This window comes from Canis lupus, chromosome 20 (assembly GCF_011100685.1).
Source record: "Canis lupus familiaris isolate Mischka breed German Shepherd chromosome 20, alternate assembly UU_Cfam_GSD_1.0, whole genome shotgun sequence".
In the NCBI taxonomy this organism is placed as follows: domain Eukaryota; kingdom Metazoa; phylum Chordata; class Mammalia; order Carnivora; family Canidae; genus Canis; species Canis lupus.
The window spans coordinates 47,111,414-47,131,622 of NC_049241.1; the positions used below are offsets into that span (position 1 = coordinate 47,111,414).

Sequence of the window (20,209 nt, forward strand, 5' to 3'; positions counted from 1 at the left end):
CTTTCTGTGGCCAGGTTCCTCTTGCCCCCCTACAAAACAAGAGCACCAACCCCCCCCCCCAAAAAAATGCTACAAAAAGCTTTGAGGTGCTGGAGCCACTTTGAGGTACCGCGGCCACTTTGGGAAAGAGTTTGGCAGTTCTTCAAAAAGATGAACACAGAATTGGCAGTTCCTCTCCTAGGTATATAATCAAAAGAATGGAAAAATGTGTTCTGATATTTGCATATGAATATGCATAGCTGCACTATTCAGAAGAGCCAAAAGGTGGAAACAATCCAAAGGTTCATCAATGAATGAATGGATGAGTATCATGTGGTATACTTGTACAATGGAATATTGCTCAGCCATGAAAAGAACTGAAGTCATGATCTATGACAGGGATGCCTGGGTGGCTCAGGAATTAAGCATTTGTCTTCAGCTCAGGGCGTGATCCTGGAGTCCCAGGATCGAGTCCCACATTAGGCTCCCTGCATGGAGCCTGGTTCTCCCTCTGCCTGTGTCTCTGATCTATGACACAACAGTACCCTGAGCGAAAGAAGCCAGAGACAAAAGGCTTATAGCATATGATCCCATGTATATGAAATGTCCAGAACAGGCAAATCCAGAGAGACAGCAAGCAGACACGTGGTTGCCAGGGGCTAGGGGAGGAGGAAGGGAGTGACTGCTGATGGGGACAGGATCTCCTTTTGGGGAGATGAAAATGTTTTGGAGCTACATAGAGGTGATGGTTGCAAAACACTGTGAATGTGCTAAATGCCACTGAATTGTTCAGTCTTAAATAGTTATTTTATCTTTTTAAGATTTTATTTATTTATTCATGAGAGACAGAGAGAGAGAGAGGCAGAGACATAGGCAGAGGGACAAGCAGGCTCTCTGTAAGGAGCCTGATGCTGGACTCAGTCTCAGGACCCCAGGATCATGCCCCAAGCCGAAGGCAGACACTCAACCGCTGAGCCACCCAGGTGTCCCGGGACTTTTTGATTTTCTATACCATGAGCACACACTGCCCGTTCAAAAATGTTTTAATTAAGGATGTGGAGAAAAGGGAACCCTCCTACACTGTTGGTGGGAATGTGAACTGGTGCAGCCACTGTGGAAAACTGTGTGGAGGTTCCTCAAACAGTTAAAAATATACCTGCCCTACGACCCAGCAATTGCACTGTTGGGGATTTACCCCAAAGATACAAATGCAATGAAACGCTGGGACACCTGCACCCCGATGTTTCTAGCAGCAATGGCCACGATAGCCAAACTGTGGAAGGAGCCTCGGTGTCCAACGAAAGATGAATGGATAAAGAAGATGTGGTTTATGTATACAATGGAATATTACTCAGCTATTAGAAATGACAAATACCCACCATTTGCTTCAACGTGGATGGAACTGGAGGGTATTATGCTGAGTGAAGTAAGTCAGTCAGAGAAGGACAAACATTATATGTTCTCATTCATTTGGGGAATATAAATAATAGTGAAAGGGAAAATAAGGGAAGGGAGAAGAAATGTGTGGGAAATATCAGAAAGGGAGACAGAACATAAAGACTGCTAACTCTGGGAAACGAACTAGGGGTGGTAGAAGGGGAGGAGGGCGGGGGGTGGGAGTGAATGGGTGACGGGCACTGGGTGTTATTCTGTATGTTAGTAAATTGAACACCAATAAAAAAAAAAAAATAAAAAAAAAAAAAAAATAAAAAAAAAAAAAAAAAAAAAAAAAAAAAAAAAAAAAAAAAAAAAAAAAAAAATGTTTTAATTAAATAGAAAGATGAATCAGTTGTCTGTACAACTCAAAGAATGAGCTCTAATGTAAACTATGGACTTTGACTAATCATAAGGTATCTACATTGGTCCATCAATTGTAAGAAACATATCACCTCAGGGGTCCCTGCATGGCTCAGTCTGACTTGACTTCGGCTCAGGTCACAATCTCAGGGTTTTGGGATTGAGCCCTGTTTCGGGCTCCCACCAAGGGCAGAGTGCCTGAGATTCTCTTTCCCTCTCCCTCTGCCCCTCCCCCTCCACATGCACGCGCAATATATTTTTTTTAAAAAAAGAAACATATCACCCTACTGGAAGATGTCAACAGTAGGAGAAATCATAGGGAGTTGAGGGGTGTTTGGGAACTCTATACTTTCTGCATAGTTTTTCTGTAAACGTAAACTGTTCTAAAATATAAAATCTGGGCAGCCTGGGTGGCTCAGCAGTTTAGCGGCTGCCTTCGGCCCGAGGCATGATCCTGGAGTCCCGGGATCGAGTCCCATGTTGGGCTCCGTGCGTAGAGCCTGCTTCTCCCTCTGCCTGTGTCTCTGCCTCTTTTTTTCTCTCTGTGTGTCTCTCATGACTAAATAAATAAAATCTTTTTAAAAAATAAAAATAAAAAATATATATATAAAATCTATTTAAACGTTACTTTGTTGAGGGGCACCTGGCTGGCTCAGTAGGTAGGGCATGTGACTCTGGATCTCAGGGTTGTGAATTTGAGCCCTATGTTAGGTGTGGGGGTTACTTTAGAAGATTTCTTTTTTTTTTTTTAAGATGTTATTTATTCATTCAGAGATAGAGAGAGGCAGAGACACAGGCAGAGGAAGAAGCAGGCTCCATGCAGGGAGCCCGACGTGGGACTCGATCCCAAGACTCCAGGGCCATGCCCTGGATGGAAGGCAGGCACCAAACCGCTGAGCCACCCAGGGATCCCCATACTTTAGAAGATTTCTAAAAAACTTTTTTAAAAGACTAATTCATTGAAATTAAGAGAAATGAATGAAGATGCTTCAGTTGGGGAGAGAGTGTTCTGCGGGCTCAGACAGTGGTTTCCCTTCTTGAGATGGGTGCTGGTGACATGTGTGGGTCCAATTTGCAAAACTCCTGAACTGCTCAGTTGTGGAAGGTGCACTTTCTTCTACCTATATTATACTTCAACTTAAAAAATTAAAGATAGGGGCACCTGGGCAGTCGGTTAAGCATCTGCCTTCGACTTGGGTCCTGATTCCAGAGTCTTGGGATCAAGCCCCTGCATCAGGTTCCCTATGCAATGGGGAGCCTGCTTCTCCCTTTCCCTCTGCCCCTCACCCTGTTGTGCTCTGTCTCTCTCTCAAATAAATAAGATCTTTTTAAAAAAAAAATTAAATATAAAATGAAAGGTTGTTTTGGGGCTGCATTGTCTTTTAAAATGTGCATTTCTGACTCAAACAAACCTGGATTCAAATCACAGCCCTGCCTCTCCCCAGGTAAGCAGGCTTGAGTAGAGTCTAGTCCCCTCCCCCAGCCTCCATTTGCCAATCAGTGAAATGGGTTAATAATAGCGGGCACTACCCAGAGGCCTGGGTGGCTCAGCAGCTGAAGCTCTGCCTTTGGCTCAGGGCATGATCTCCATCGGGGCCCTCATCGGGCTCCCCACAGGGAGCCTGCTTCTCCCCCTACCTGTGTCGCTGCCTCCCTCTGTGCATCTCTTATAAATAAATAAATAAATAAATAAATAAATAAATAAATAAATAAATCTTTAAAAAATAATAAGAGTAATAATAGCAGACACTATGTCTTAAGGTTGTTTGGGACACTTCAGTGAGACGAGGTTTGGCAGGCACTATGCTAGTTTTAGCCATTATTCCTATTTCCATTATTACTATTTTATTGGAGGGAGAGAAATTCAAAGCTGACACTCTCAGGATGCTCTGAGAGGCTGGCAAACCCGCTCCTCTGGTGCATCAGACACCAGGCAAGGACACCCAGGGGCCCCACCTTGGCAGAAGTGGCTCCACCTGTCCTGTCTGGGGCTGGCATTATCTGAAAACCGAGGTGCTAGTGACTGGCTCAGTGGCCCACGCCCATGGAGCGCTGGTTTGTCAGGTTAGCCCGGCCGCCCGGAGGGGACTTGTCATACAAGGTGTGTGGGCTCCTGAGAAGGAATGCAAGACACAACCGCAGCCCCCCCTAGAAACCACATATCTGCCTCTCCTTGACCTGCAGGTCCTGGGGCCCCCCAGCAGTCTGGCAACCAAGCACCCAACACTGGCTCCATTGCCCCACATGCACTCACACTGCCCTTCACTCACTCTGGAAGCCTGTAGTCAGGACAGCCTACCCCCCATCCCTGCTCATGGCACCCCCTTACTGTGCCAAAGGGCTGCCTGACCCCAGAAACTCCTAAACTGTAAGGCCCTAGAAGTCTGAGCTGAGAGGTGGCTTACTCCAAATTTCTGGGGTTCTGAGAAAGGACTTCAGGGGCAGTTCTGAGGGCAGAGCCAAGTTGGCAAATCAAGGTGGGAAGAAGAGTCTCATCACTGCTTTTGCCTGCAGCTTCCTTGGCCCAAAGGAAATGATAATGGAAGAAAAAATTATAAAAACCACCAGTAATCTAGATCATTCCAGAACTGCGATTGTCTCTGCCCACCATCTCTACCAAGTGTGGCCACACTTGGGCATGAACCTCAGAAAGGATTCCATAAAGCTCTGCCTCTTAGTTGTGTGACCTCAGGTAAGTGTCTGCAGCACTCTCTGAGCCTTAATTTCATCATATGCAAGACAGGAACTATATTACCCATTTCACAGGGCTTTGATGACAATGCCACATTTTTAGTGTGCTCAGCTTGGTGCTTGGCACACAGCAAGCCCTTGATCAAAGGTGCCTCTCACTGATGTTGGGGCTGCCACCATATTCACTACTGTTGCCTAGCTATCTGGGATTTGGAGAATGGAGCCCAAGGCTTGCCAGGGAGGAGGGATGGGGTCTCATTCCCTGTCTGCAGAGTCATCCAAGCCCCTCTGTGGATACCAACCCAGGTCACCGCTGGACAGGAGCCCAGAGCTAATGTTACCGCTCAGAAACCCAAGCTGGGCTATCCAGACAGGCTGGGGCCATCGGAAAGCACACAGGATTTTGGGGTCAGACGGGACTGGTTTGTTCAAATCCCAGCTCCCCCACTGTCTCCCTCCCACCTCCCTCCTGAGAGTCCCCAGTTGGCGGTCCTCAGCCACCTGGCATGGTCTGGGCTGGCTAGCCATCCCCTGGTCCAAGCGGGCAGGGAGAGGCCCTGGGACACCAAGCAGCATACATCTCTCCAGCTTCCAACAAACATCAGCTAGAACCAACTACGGGACCTCACACAACCCTCCCGGCCAACTCTGGGGCCCAGGAGGGCATCTCCTTTGCTCATAGAGGGGCGTTTGAGGCTCTGGGCCTGCCATGGGTGGGCAGAGGCACTGTGAAGGCAGCCGGATGGCAAGCCCCAAGTCCATGAGTGAGATGCTGTGGGGTGACTCCAGCCCTAAGGGGGCGGCACTGGGCAGGGCTGGGATCCCCCGGAGCTGTCCTGATGGGGAGAGCGGGGTCTTCTTGGCGTCCCTTCCCACCACGGATACAGAGAAGGATACAGCCCGGGCGCCCACCGAAAAGACCGCGCTGGCCCGCCGCGACCGTCGGGGACCCAGCGCCGCCGAGGTCCTGGGGCTGCGCGGCCCCCAGGCGCGGGGACCCTCCCCGCCACGCTGTCCGCGCCCGCGGGGGCGCCTCGGGTTACGGCGCAGCGCCCGGCCGCGCTCGGGGTCCCCCCCACCCCCCGCCCCGCGCTCGCTCACCTCGCGGGTCTCGGCCTCCGCCCTCCGTCCCGAGCCGCCTGCACCGCAACCTCGGCTCCGGCCGCGCCGTCGGCCGCCCGGCCCTTTAACCCCGCCCGGCCGAGCCCCGAGGCCCGCCTCCGGCCCGGCCCCCTGGCCCGCCCCTGGCCTGGCCGGCCTCTGGGCGGGGACCCAGGTTGGGCCCCCAGAGATGGAGAGAACCAGAGACAGAGACCGAGGAACTGACAGGTGGAGAGATGGAGACAATGACACACACAGACACAGCGAAAGAGACATGTGGAAACGCGAAGACCTGGACACCCAGCAGCCGCACACACCATCACCCTCCCTGGCCCTCTGCCCGCGCCTGGCGCCAGTTAGTGCCCATATCCCCCTGTGGCCTGCTCCTTAACACCCTCCTCTCGACCCAGTAGCCCTCCAAGCCCCCACCTCGGGATCTGCTCCCTAGCTTGGAAAGGGGTCCCTAAGCCAGCAACCCTGAGGACCCACAGGGCTCCCAGGAATCCTCAGACTCCATCGGCCTGTGGGAGCCAGGCCTCCTGATCCGTCTGGATCCAACCCACCCTGCTGGGGCTCTACTGCCAGCAGAGGCTTCTTCCTCCAGGTTAATCTCCAGCCTCAACAAAGAGCACCAGACTCTGGTCCTGCTCCTCCCACCCCACCCACCCACTGTCAGCCAACTTGACCATCCCGCTAGGATGTTGTCCTTGACCAATTTATCTGCTCCAAATGGGTCCAGACAGGGTCAGCCCCGCCCCTGGATGTGAAACGGAGATACCATTCCTGGGTGGGTGGCTGATCTGGGCAAATGGGCAGACAGGTGGAAGGACTCACAGCTGGCCTCTGGCTCTCCACTGCCTCCCTAGGGCCAAACGGCCTTGCACATACTAGACATTCAGGAAATATCTGTCAAAGGAAAAAAAATGCACAGGAGACTAGAGAGAGCAAAGGCTCCAGCCGTAACTACAGGATCATCTGAAGAAATTAAGGCACATGCTGTGGACTGGAGGAGAGACGTGACTGGCTGGGTTCAGGCAGGGGCCAGGTCAGATCCTGAGAAGCCTGAAGCTATGAGAAACATCGCCCTCCTCTCAGTGAGCTCCAAAGCCAAAACCACAGAGAACCATAAAGAAGCTAAAGAAAGGGCAAGGAAATTCAGAATTTTTTTCCCCAGGATGATCATTCCAAAGCCTTTTGATTTGTCAAAAATAAATTCTTGATGCTTTTACAAGTTACAGGTGAGCCACCCCTGGCTTTGGGGGACAAGCCAAAGTGGGAAGTCTAATCTTGGGGCTGGTTAGCCTGGGGACGGTGGATGGGGCCAAGGGGTGGAGCAGGTCCTGAGCAGTGCTAGGCTCTTAGAAGACAGAGCCAGGGGCCAGAACCACACACAAAGCCTGGAGCACAATGGTTAGAGTGTGGACTCTGGAGGCAGATGGTCCAAATGACTCCACTAGTTACTCACTGGGCACCCACCTCAGAAGATTGCTATAATTTTTTAGGGTAACAGTTGTCACCCAAGGCAATTCTGTCCCCCAGGAGATAATTTGACAATGTCTGCAGACACTTTGGTCATCACACCTGGATGCTGGGGTACTACTGGCTTCTAGTGAGTAGAGCCAGGGATGCTGTGAAATATCCTACAGCACACACACAGGATGCCCCTCACAAAAGAGACTGATCCAGCCCCAATGTCAACAACAGTGAGATTGAGAAACCCTCTTTCAAGGTGTAGGGAGCACTTGTGTATTTTAGCATACAGTAAGCTCTAGGCAAGTGCTGACTGCTATTATTAACCATCGTGGAGCTTCCAGCCTTCAGCCCCACCAGCAAGCACTGCTCTGCATGCCCTAGTTCAGAAAAAGCAGCGGCTTCCCAGCCATATCTATGTACAAACTTCAATCAGCAAGTCTTACTTTGGCTGGCTCTGTCTCCCCCTGAGACTGGGGTCTCCCTTAGGGTGAAACCCCAGGCTCAGCTGGTACAGGACTAGACAGTGCTTGGCTCAGAATAAATCCATGTGGTTGAAAGGATGTGCTGTTGAAAGACCGGAGCATTGTTCTAGGTGCTGAGAACATGGCAGAGAATAAAAACAGACTGAACCCTTGCCCTTGTGGATCTGAGGCTAAAGCAGAGTCGGGGAAGGGAAAGAAAATAAAGAAACATATCCAGCAAGAAGTTTTTACCAGTGAAGAGATGTAACAGGGTTTTGCAACGGGGTAAAGAGGAAGCTGGTATCTGAGTTGGGTGTCAGGTGGCCAGCTGAAACCTAAAACACAAGAATAAAAGTTGAGTCACACTGTACACCTTAAATTTTTGTCAATTTTACCTTAATGAAGCTGGGGAAGAAAAGAAGGGATGAGTGAGTGAAGAAATGCATTTTCACAAGTCTGAACCACACAGAAAATACTCTGGCTGGCTCCCAAAATTCAATACAAGTGTCCAACGTCTGATATAAATTATCTTGGCCTGGTAATTTTAGATGGCACATGGAGGAATGTTTTCGATTCATTTTCTATTTTATATATTAATTCACATGAGAGATTTGTTTTGACTCATAGAAGAAAAAAATAGACTCACCCTGGACACCAAATCTACTGCCTTGTGGATATAATAATAGTTATATAAATTTTGCTTTAAAATAAATAAGGCTTGGGTGGCTTCAGTCAGTTAAGTGTCTGCCTTCGGCTCAGGTTGTGATGGGGGGCAGGTGTCCCTGCTCAGCGGGAAGTCTGCTTCTCCCTCTCCCTCTGCCCTTGCTCCTCCCCAGACTCGCACTCATACACTCTCTCTTGCTCTCTCTCGCTCAAATAAATAAAATCTTATAAAAAAATAAAATAATAAGTCTTCAAAGGAAGATGGCTGAAAGAAAACTATTAGGTAATAAAAGGTAATACATGGATGGAGCATAATCGGTGGCAGATGATTGGGAATAACTAAAATTTCAATATCAGAAGCCATCTGTCTGGAGTAAGACGAAGATGGAGGATGAGGCTGAAGAGTCCCAGATTCGAGTCTGGGAAATATTAGGACACTCAACTCTCTCTAATTCCAGAAAATGAGAGACAGTGGAGCTCATTGAACCTCGGAGGGAATTGTCAAGCCAGTGTAAGTTGCCCACTTGTCCTGGCAGGTGATAAATTTGGCTGATGTCTTTTATCCCTCTTTGTTTCAGGAATGTTCTCTTACTGGGTGTTGGGCCCTCTGTGAGGGTGAGAGGGGGCGGTGTTCCTAAGTGAAGAAGAGGCAATACAAATAATTGAAGCCTTGCTGTTTGGAGGAGGCAGAAGGGAAGGCTACGTGAAGGATGTGACATCTGAGCCTGGACTTGAGGGAGAGGTTGGATTTCAACAGAAGCAGGAAAGGGGGTGGGGCTTGGGCACAGAGAAACTGAAGGGTGTGCCTGGGCAGGTGGCTTTCTCTGGCCTTGGGGAGTGAGAGGTGAGGAGGGGTGCAGAAGTGGATGTGAAAGGGCCTTGAAAACCAGTCCCAGTGGCTGAGGGTTGATCTGGCAGGAAATGAGGAACCATGGATGGTGCTTGAGCAGGGGAGGAGCTCCCTTTAATTGGTTTGTTTTAAAGCACATTGGAGCTTATTGATCTTGTTAGGGATTTGTGGATTTTTTTTTAAAGATTTATCTAGTGGGGCACCTGGGTGGCTCAGTGGTTGAGCGTCTGTCTTTGGCTCAGGTCGTGATCTCAGGGTCCTGGGATTGAATTCCCCATCAAGCTTCCCGCAGGGAGCCTGCTTCTCCCTCTGCCTGTGTCTCTGCTTCTCTCTGTGTGTCTCTCATGAATGAATAAATAAAATCCTTTTTAAAAATATAAAATAAAAAATAAAGATTTATTTAGTTATTTCAGAGAGAGAGGGAGAGAGAGTGTGCATGAGTGGTGGGGTGGGGGTGGGTGGGGAGGGCAGATGGAGAGGGGAGGCAGAGTCTCTGCTGAGCCTGGAGCCCAACTCAGGGCTGGATCCCATGCTGAGATGGTGACCTGAGCCAAAATCAAGTCAGACACTCAACCAACTGAGCCACCCAGGTGCCCCAGGGTTGTGGATTTTTTAGGGATATGGAGAACATCTGCATTGGTGACTGGCTGGATGTGGAGTTCCAGGCAGCAGAGGAGGAGAGGAAGAGAAGAGAGGCTGTCAGCCCAGCTTCTCTCCCTCAGAGAAATGAAGACAAGGAAGGAGAAGCAAGTTGAAGGGCCCAGGGATGAGGTGCCACTGCAAGTAGGCTTCCTAGCCCTGTTGCCTTGGGCCGGGCACACAGCCACTGTAAGCCTCTCCCTGTACAGATAAAATGAAGGAGATGACCACAAGATGATGTTTACAGGGTGCTCAGCCCCATGCTTGGCACAAAGCATGGGCTAGGCAAACGTCAGCCCTTGGAGTGTGTGGCTTGATTTGGACACTCCCGGCAGTTCTCATCTGGGACAGATTATCTCCCCAGGGGACATTTAGCAATGTCCAGAGATATTTTCAGTTGTCACCTTGTGGAGGGGGAGGATCTACTGGCATCTAGTCACCAGAGGCCAGGGATGCTGCTAAACATCCTCCAGTGCACAGGACAGCCCCCAACACAGAGAATGATCCTTCCGCAGATGTCAGCAGTGCCGAGGCTGAGGAGCCCGGTCTGCCAAGAAGAGGCACCAGGAGGCAGCTGGGCCCATCATGAGAAGTGTATCTCTGAGTCACCTGTCTTGGGAAGACATGGATGCCCAGGGATTGAGTGTTAGTGAGGTCTCTAGAGAGCAGGTGGATAGAGAATGGAGAGACAGAAGCATTGATCTCAGCTGCCTTTAAAGAGAGAACAGCCAGAGGCATGGATCTAGAGGGAGAGACGAGCCACATCTGGGAGGTTGAGGAAGAGTGGTAATAGGTATAGTCACCATGGCCTGTGCCCAGAGGTCAAGTGGCCCGGGGTCTCAGAAGGGACAGGGCTCTGTGGTTCAGGCACCAGTGTCCTCAGCCTGGCAGCAACCAACAAACTACAGTCTGAGTGGGAGGATTAGACTTGGGGGCGGTGGCCAGATTAGGGAGATGGTACCAGAAAAACGTGTGGAAGTGGACAAAGGAGGAGCATGGCAGGAGTGAGGGAAAGAGTTTTTCCTGGGCCTCCAGAAGCTCACAGCAGACTTTTTGGGGGCAGAGATAAAAAGAAGAGCAATCTCCTCAAACACTGTTGGTGAAGATGTAAAATGGTGCAGCCGCTATGAAAAACAGTTTAGCAGTTCCTCAAAAAGCTAAACATAGAATTACCATATGAGCCAGCAATTCCACTCCTAAGTATATAACCAAAAGAAGTGAAAACAGGGACTCAATGTCCCTGCATGTTCATATGTCCAAACATATTCATAGCAGCACTAGTCACAGTCGCCAAAAGGTAGAAACAACCCAACCATCCATCAACGGATAAATAAATAAATAAACAAATGTGGTCCATCCATATGCTGGAACATTACTCAATCATAAAAAAGAATGAAGCCCAATACACATGACCCCACGGATGAATCTCAAAAGCATCATGCTGAGTGAAAAAAGCCAGATTCAAAAGGTTGCACATTGTATGATCCCATTGCTATGAAATGTCCGGAATAGATAAATCCATAGAGACGGAGCACATGAGGGGTCGTCAGTGATTGAGGGACAGAGCAGTGAGGAGTGATGCCCATATCGAAGGAGAATGAGTACAGGATCTCCCCTGGGAATGATGGAAAAATTTTGGAGCTAAGCAGCAGGGATGTGGTCGCACAATATTTGTGAATGTACTAATGCCACTGAATTGTACACTTTAAGACAGTTAACTTTATGTTATGTGAATTTCACTTCAATAAAAAAAAAAGGGAGAGAGAGAGAGTTCCAGCAGGAAACGGAATACTCAAATGGGGTATTTTGAAAAGAGTTTAATAAAAGCACTATTTCAAAAAGATAGCACAGCCCAGAACCATTACCACCCCAGAGCCCTGGGACATGGGGCTATGGAGCTAAAGCAGTTGCTGGAAAAAAAATAAAAAATAAAAATAAAGCAGTTGCTGGAACCTGGACTTGATAGAACTATGTGCAAAGAGAGGACTGCCTGGCAAGAGCTGTTGGCTGAGGGACACAGGCAGCCTGTACGGACCACACAGGAGGGGAGAGGAGATGTTAGTGCTCTAGCCTTAGTCTCCTCTCTCTCTCTCTCTCCAAAGCCTGCTATGGCTCCCTATTTGGCCGAACCCAACCAGAAGTCATAAGACAAAGGTTGAGTGGTCCATACAAGTCGGCCTCCCAGGACACAAACTAGGGGGCAGAAGGGTGGAAACAAGACAGAAGATAAATCAGAGATTTGAAGCAAAGGACAGAGCAGTTCAGGGGTGTAGGCTGAGCGCAGGAGCAAACAGCTCCTTCCAATTCGTCACTTGCCACGCTCTTGCTCACTGCCACTTGCAACCCTTTTGCCAAACCCCTCAAGGCCATCCCTCTTATCTCAAAACGTTTGCACATGCTGTTCCCTCTGCTTGGAATTCTGTTCCCTCTCACCTGCTCGGCTAACTCCTACTTCTCCTTCAGCTATCAGCTCAAAGGCCATTTTCTCTGAGGGTTTCCCTAACTTCTGGGCTCAGTTCAAACCCACACTCGATGCAGCCACAGCCCCGGTGTGTCCTCAGTCCCAGCAAACTCACTCTTGGAATGGTTTGTTTAGCTGTGAGCTCTGTGCAGGTAGACGTGCTCCTTCTCACTCTCTGCCTTTTCCCTAGCCCCAGCTGGCACAGGGCACATATTCATTCAACAAACACCAAGTTCCCAGGGAGTACCAGGTGTTTTCTACAGTGCATATTCCTGCTTTCTGGAGATTCAATAAAGCATAACTAGAAACACATAATTTCACCCCCCCCCCCCCCAAAAAAAAGGTTATTCTATGGAATGTATGCTATGGGGGACAATTCAGCGAGATAATGAGATGAGGAAGGTCTCACTGAGGTGCTATTTGAGCGGAGACCAGACGCAGGGAGGAGTTTAACTGGAGAAAGAGCTGTCGGGGCAGAGAGCACGACCTGTGCAAAGACCCTGAGGCTGGACCCTGCCTGGAGAAACAGCCAAGAGCCCAGTGAGGGGGGAGCAGGGTCAGTGAGAGAGCGAGTGGGAGGAGACAGCGGCTGGAAGGTGACGGGACAGGTCGTGCAGGGCCTGATGAGCCACTGGGAGGGCCTGGGGTTTTCCTCTGGGGGGAAGGTGGCGCCGCGCGGGAGGGCGAGCAGGGGAGGAGGCGGACTTGGCGGGGCAGCGGGTGCCGACCTAGATTTGAGCGGCTCCCTCTGGCTGCAACTCAACGCGCCGCCTGAAGGGGGCGCGAGAGCGGCAGGAGGAGCCGGGGGAGGAGGCCGCGGCTCGGGACCCGCCCAGCCGCGCTGCAGGGCCTGCGTGGGCAAAGGGCGTAGAACTGGGGGTTCGCTGAAAGGTGCCGGGACCCGCCGAGGTGCGGGTGTGAGAGAAGGGGGAGAGTCAGGGGCGACGCCAAGGGTTTGGGCCTGGGCCACATCCGGACTGCCGTTTTCAACGGAGATATGAGACTAGCTAGGGGAGAAGGAAAGAAGGGATGGAAAGAAAGATGCCAAACGGGAAGAGATAAGAGATAATCGCAATAAGGGGCCCGGGGCGTTAGGTCACCCCATCGAGACGCGCGGCGAGAGGAGAGGCCCTGGTCCTCAAAAGCTAGAGAGGTGGCCTGCGAGTTCCGCTGGGGAGCAGAGAGCTGGGAGGACCGAGGTGCAAGGACATTGCCCGCCTGGGCCAGAAGACTGGGGGTCAGGTCACGCTGGAGGAGGCGTGATGCAGGGCAGGGGACAAGATTACTCCTGGACTCTGCCTGGAGGGACCCAGCCCCCTCCTTCCTCCACACACACCTGTCTCCATTTCCCCATAGTCGGTGGGGGAATTAATCTCCACCTCCCTCTACCTGGGCCCAGGGCTATGGGATTTGCAAAGTATAGGCTAAATGGTACCTCATTCCCGCTTCAGAGACAAGTAGGCTCCACCTTCGTGCCCCTCAGTGGGTCAAACTACTCACCCCTCAACTAATCAGGCTCGGCAGCTCCCCACATACCTCTACCTATCAGAAACAACTCTTTTGTCCCTCGGCCAATAAGAATGTCCCTTTAGAAGAAGCCTGTGGGTGTCTAGGCCTGGGTCCCCCTCTCACCACGATGCTCTAAGGCCTGGAGTACATCTCTTAGCATCTCTGTGCCTCTTTCTTTTCAACTGTAAAATGAGAGTGTTCATCTTCCTTCCCTCTTAAGGTGGGCCTGAGGCTCCAACCTGAAAGTGACCTCTGAGGAGAGATTAGAAGGGTTAGAAGCCAGATCCTGAAAGTTCTAATGTATGCACTACAGAAAGAAGAGGGAAGGGTTAAGGGTGCCCCCCAACAGAGGGACCAGAAGGAGAAGACCTATGCCTGGAAGTAAGGAAGTGCCTGGCCAATGCCTGTTTGGGGCACCGGAAGTCACCCTGCCTCTTGCTGTGCTGATATAAACTGTAGAACAGAGAGGAGGAATAAGTGGGTGGGGGCAGAGGTGACCTCCACCAGGGAATCAGTTGTGGTTCATGACCACAGGCTACCCCAGGCTGATTCAGCAAGACTCTCTGTTGTCAAAAGTCAGCTCCCCAAAGAGCAAAGCAACCGAGCAGCAAATTGCCCCCACCCCCAGAGGATCTCCCTTAGGAATCTCTCCTCCCTAGCTTCCAGAAGGGTTAAGCTTCAGGAAACTTCTCAAAAATGCTTGTAGGGTGGATCCAGTCAAACTGCTACGTAACTGTGACTTTTAGTGAGGTACTTTACCCCCCACCCAAGTCTCAGGCGACCACTTTTTTGTTGGTTTCATCCATCATAAATCAGAAGTATAATATAGGTTCCATCCTCCTCCTACATTACCATGTTGATTCTTCACAGTAAAGGAAGGACTTGGATTATGATCATTTATAGGTAGAGAGATGAAGGCTCCGAGGAAAGAAGCAACTTGCCCAAGTTGGGAGTTAAACACAGATCTGTCAGATTCCAGAGTTGGAGAGACAATGAATCTTTTTTTTTTTTTAAAGATTTTATTTATTTCAGACAGAGCACAAGAGGGGCGGGGCACAGAGGGAGAAGCAGACTCCCAGCTGAGCAAGGAGCCAAATGTGGGGCTTGATCCCAAGAGCCTGGGATCATGACCTGAGCTGAAGGCAGATGCTTAACTAACTGAGCCGCCCAGGTGCCCCTAAAGGGGTGCCCCAATCCTAATCCCCTCCTTAGCAAGTGTCTGGTACCCAGGGGTCACTAAGCAGACAGGGGTTATTCTGATGGTCAATAGCACAGAATGGTGTGGGGAGACTACCCTTCCTTGGCTATAAAATGGGGACTTAGGTTTCTTCAGTTGGAATTCTCTCTTTACTGGCTCTGTGAGGCAACAGAGATATAAAGTGTTTGGTGGTCCCTTAAAAAGTTAAACACAGAGGTACCATATGGCCCAGCCATTCCACTTCTAGGTACAGACCCCAAAGAATTGAAAACAGTATTCAAACAAGTATGTGTACACACATGTTCACAGCAGCACTATTCACAATAGCCAAAACCGGAAACACCTGAAATGTCCATGAAATCACGAATGGATAAACAAAATGCCCCCTACACACACAATGGAATGTTATTCAGCTGTAAAAAGGAATTGGAGCCCTGACACACACTACAACATGGATGAATCTCAGGAGCATCACATTGAATGAAAGAAGCCAATCACCAAAGTCACATAGTGTATGATCCCATTTATAAGCAAGGTCCAGAATAGGTAATTCTTAGAGACAAAAAAAGCAGAGTGGTGGTTGCCAGGGGCTGAAAGGAGGGGAAATGCAAAGTCATTACATAATCAGCATGGAGTTTCCATCCAGGGCGATGAAAATGTTCTGGAACCAAAGAGGGGTGATGGTTGCACAACACTGTAAATATACTAAATGCCACTGTACTATTCTCTTTTTTAAAATTATTAATTTGGGTGCCTGGGTGACTCAGTGTTTAAGCATCTGCCTTTGGCTCAGGTCGTGATCCCAGGGTCCTGGGATGGAGTCCCGCATCGGGCTTCCCACAGGGAGCCTACTTCTCCCTCTACCTGTGTCTCTGCCTCTCTCAGTGTCTCTCATGAATAAATAAATAAAATATTTTTAAAAATAAACTAAAAATGATTAATTTTACATTACATGAATTTCACTGCAATAATAAATACATAGCAAATAAATAAATGGTGGGAAGTGAGTTGATATGATTTTATACCACTGATTCCTTGGCTCAGGCCATGAGATAGACACATGATTATTGTTTTAGATTGAAGAAATCAAGGCACAGAGAGGGGAGATGCTCCACCTAGGGAGAGGGAAGACTGAACTGGACATGGGGTCTCCCTGACCTCAAGCAGATTTCCATCCCTCTGCGTGGGAGCCATGCAGGTCACAGACACCCACACGGAGTTTACCACCCTTGGGTACAGGTGTCTCAGCGAGAGGGCAGATGGCAGAAGCCAGGGTATTGGCCGGCTTGACCTGGTTCTTTTCCCCTGGCCTAGTAGGAGCCAGCAAGGGAGGCCCAGGGCTAAGGGGCTGTCCTTTGTTCAGACAGCAAATCTGTCATTGTCACCTCTCTGTGCCCAGTTCTGTGCTGGATGCCTTAGGAAGACTCAGGCCTAGAGCCTGCATTCAAGAAGCCCTCGGTCTGGAAAATGTAGAGTTGGACACACACTCGCAACCTCTCAGGGTCAGGGCTGAGCCAGAGAAAGAAGCCTAGAGCTGGAAAAGCCAAGAGGAGAAAGCCAGAGGAGAAGGAAAGGCCTCCCAAAACCAGGATACTTGGAGATAGGTTTTGAAGTATGTATAGAAGTCCATCAGATCAAATGAAAAAGCTCTACTAGTGGGAAGGCAAAGAGATATAAGCCCTCGGGAGGAGAAATTGGTAATATCTGGCAAAAATATATACACATTTATCCATTTAGGGGAATATATCCCAATGATTCCCTTGCAAAAGTAAGAAAAGGTAAATGAACATGGCTTTTCATAAGAGCATTATTTAAAATATCAAAAGACTGGAAATAGCCCATAAGCCCATCAATAGGGAATGGTTGAATAAACCAAGGCACAGCTACATGATGGAGTCCTTTGCAGCTGTAAAAAGGAATGAGGAATCTCTCTCTATCCTGGCATGGAGAGATCTCCAAGAAACTATATTAAGTGGAAAAACAGGGAAGTGGGAGATATATATAGAGAGACCATGAAAAATTACAAAGGATTACCTAAAGAAGAGGAAAAGAACATGATGAAAAGTACACGAATAGAAGCTAGATGTTTCTCTATATACCTTGTTTTGCAGATTTGACTTTAGAATCACGTAAATATCTTACATAATTCTAAGGTAATATTAAATTCAAAAAATAATTCCCTCACTTCACACCCATTAGGATGGCTATTATAAAAAAGAAAATAATGAATGTTGGCAAGAATGTAGAGAAATTGGAACCCTTATGAACCACTGGTGGGAATGTAAGATGGTGCAGCCACTATGGCAAACAGTGTGGCAATTTCTTAAAAAATCAAACATATAATCACCACACGATCCAGCAATTCCACTTCTGGGTATATACCAAAAGAAAAGAAAACAGTAACTCAACTCAAACAAATATTTGTCCACTCAGGTTCACAGCAGTACTATTCACAATAAGCCCAAAGAGGGGGCAGCCCGGGTGGCTCAGCGGTTTAGCGCCGCCTTCAGCCCAGGGCGTGATCCTGGAGATCCCGGATCAAGTCCCACGTCAGGCTCCCTGTGTGGAGCCTGCTTCTCCCTCTGCCTGTGTCTGCCTCTCTCTCTCTCTCTCTCTCTCTCTCTCTGTGTGTGTGTCCCATGAATAAATAAATAAAATATTTTTTTAAAAAAAGCCCAAAGAGGAAACAACCCAAATGTCCATCAACAAATGAATGGATAAACAAAATGCGGTCTATCTATATGATGGAATTTTGTTCAGCCTGAAAAGGAAAAAAACAGGGACGCCTGAGTGGCTCAGTTGGTTAAGCATACAACTCTTGATTTTGGCTCAGGTCATGATCTTGGAGTTGTGAGATGGAGCCCCAAGTCAGGCTCCAGGCTAGGCATGGAACATGCATGGGATTCTCTCTCTCCCTCTCCCTCTCTCTTGGTCTCTCAAAAAAAAAAAAAAATCTGACCCAGGGTACAACATGGATGAACCTTAAAGATATTATGCTAAGTGGGGACGGAGTTTCTGTTTGGGAAGATGAGAAAGTTCTGGGGATAAATATGGTGGTAGTTGTATAACAATGTAAATGTACTTAATTCTTCTGAACTGTACACATAAAATGGTTCAAATAATAAGGTTTATATTATGTATATTTCACAATTTAAAAAAGTAATGGGACATTACCTTATTTGAAAGGCCCAGCTACTCTAAGTTGAATTTGTTATAATATAATATTTCAGAGATATTTTTAAACAGAAGGGTGGAATCATGAGATGAATTTTCAACAATTGTAACAAATTAATAATAACAATTATAATATTAATCCTATTGTTTTAGATATTTTCTAGTTATGTAATGTTTCTTGTTACACAGTAATGTATAATCTTATCATGAGGTGTTTTTTTTGTTGGTGCTGTTGTAAGTTAAAACTTCCTGCTCTTAAAAAAAAATCCCTTAAAAATCAAAAAGTTCAGGTGAATGGTACAAATGTGCAGAAAGAAACTACTTCAAGTGACCTGATAGCATAGTAATTTGATAGCACACCCACAGTGGGATATGCCCAAAGGACAAAAAGAACCAGAGAGAGAAAGGCTTAAACCAGTTTCCAATAATCATATTGTTTCAGGCACCATTGGCATGTTATTGTAAGATTGATGTCCGTGATTGTGGAATGAAGCAAATTGGGAATTTGGATTTCCAGTGTGAGGAAAAAGAAAATATAGGTATAAGGTCGATCAGTTTAAGTAAGAACCATGTAATTCTGAATAAGAATTGGAAGTATCAGCATAAATTCATGACATATTTTTTTAGATTTTATTTATTTATTCATGAGAGACACATACAGAGAGAGAGAGAGAGAGAGAGAGAGAGAGAGAGGGACATAGGCAGAGGGAGAAGCAGGCTCCATTCAGGGAGCCTGATGCAGGACTCGATCCCAGGACTCCAGGATCACACCCTGGACTGAAGGCAGATTCAACCACTGAGCCACCCAGGGATCCCCAATGTATTTTATTTTTAAAATGATAGGGGGATGCACCTGGGTGGCTCAGTCAGTTAAGCATCAAACTCTTGATTTTGGCTCAGGTCATGATCTCAGGGGTCATGAGATGAGCCCTACATCTCGCTCCATACAAGGGCGTAGGACGTGGAGCCTGCTTGGGATTCTCTCTCTCCCTTTCTTCTTCTCTGCCCCTCCCCCACTCACACCCACATTCTAACTCTCTCAAAAAATTTTTAAATAAATAATCAAAAAGAAAAAATGGTATGGGATTTCCTATTTCTGTCCAATGAAAAGTCCTAGAATCAACAACTAACCCAGAAGCCATGAGCACCTTTATCACCTTGATTGCTATCTCTAAGTACCACTTTCCAATCAAAGAAAGAAGGGCTCCCTGGGGAAATGGTTGATTTCCCAGGCTTGTGGCAGGAAATATACAAGAATATCTTGTTACATCATAAAGCAAGAAACAGTCTTGTCAAAAGAACTCAGGAGTCAAAGTGAAGAGGCTCCCACTGGCCAAAGAAGACATAGTAGTTTGAATATTATAATTTTTTTTAAACAGCAATGTATTGACACATTTCAATAGTTTAAATCCATGATTTGTAAAAATATGGGGGGAGAGGGAAATCTCATTATTTACCTTTGGAGGATTTTAAGGAGCCCAGTAACCACTCTGAAAACCAGGGAAGGAAAGATGACAAGCCTTGATCTTGTCTTTCCATGTGAATTGTATCACTGGGAAACCAAATGGTAGATGAGAGGTTGTTTCCCTCTCTAGACGTATTCCAGCTAATAAATAAAGAAGGAATAAATCATCCAATACTACTCTGTTGTAGCTGCTAGCAGATTAATAGGGCTAGGCAATGATCACCAATGGCAGAGAACATCACAGAAGAGAGGCAGTCGGTGGCAGTTATGGAAAAAATAAGATAGCTCATGAGTTGACATGTCAATTGGATGATGGATACATATGGGGATTCACTATATAATTCTCTCTACTTTTGAATATATTTCTTCTGTTTAGAAAATAGTGGGCAGCCCCAGTGGCCCAGAGGCTTAGCGCCACCTTCAGCCCAGGACCTGATCCTGGAGACCCGGGATCAAGTCTTCAATCAGGCTCCCTGCATGGGGCCTGCTCCTCCCTCTGCCTGTGTCTCTGCCTCTTTCTCTCTGTGTGCCTCTCATGAATAAATAAATAAAATCTTTAAAAAAGAAAAGAAAAGAGTGGTTAAAGCCCTTTGCCTTGTGTCATTCTCTCATAGCAGGATGACAACAGCTAGGAGCCGTAGGTGCTCAGTAAATATTCCCCAGGGTGTACCAACATCTAGCCCCACTTACTCCACACTCATTCTTGGCCTCTAGCATACCGCCAAGGGCTGAGCTCACGATTTCACTA

General features: G+C 47.9%; 1 protein-coding gene across 2 annotated transcripts in view; it reads right to left on the reverse strand.

The window, feature by feature from the left end:
- The window catches only part of CYP4F22 (cytochrome P450 family 4 subfamily F member 22), a 69,060-nt gene that overhangs the window by 25,700 nt on the left and 23,151 nt on the right, over nucleotides 1-20,209 (reverse strand). Inside the window, exon 1 of one of the 2 annotated variants that reach the window (XM_038567008.1) lies at nucleotides 5,569-5,663. The exons of the other annotated variant lie outside the window; for it this stretch is intronic. The gene's annotated coding sequence lies outside the window, so the exon portion shown is untranslated. Of the gene's footprint in view, nucleotides 1-5,568; nucleotides 5,664-20,209 lie in introns of those variants that run through there. 2 annotated transcript variants of the gene reach the window in all.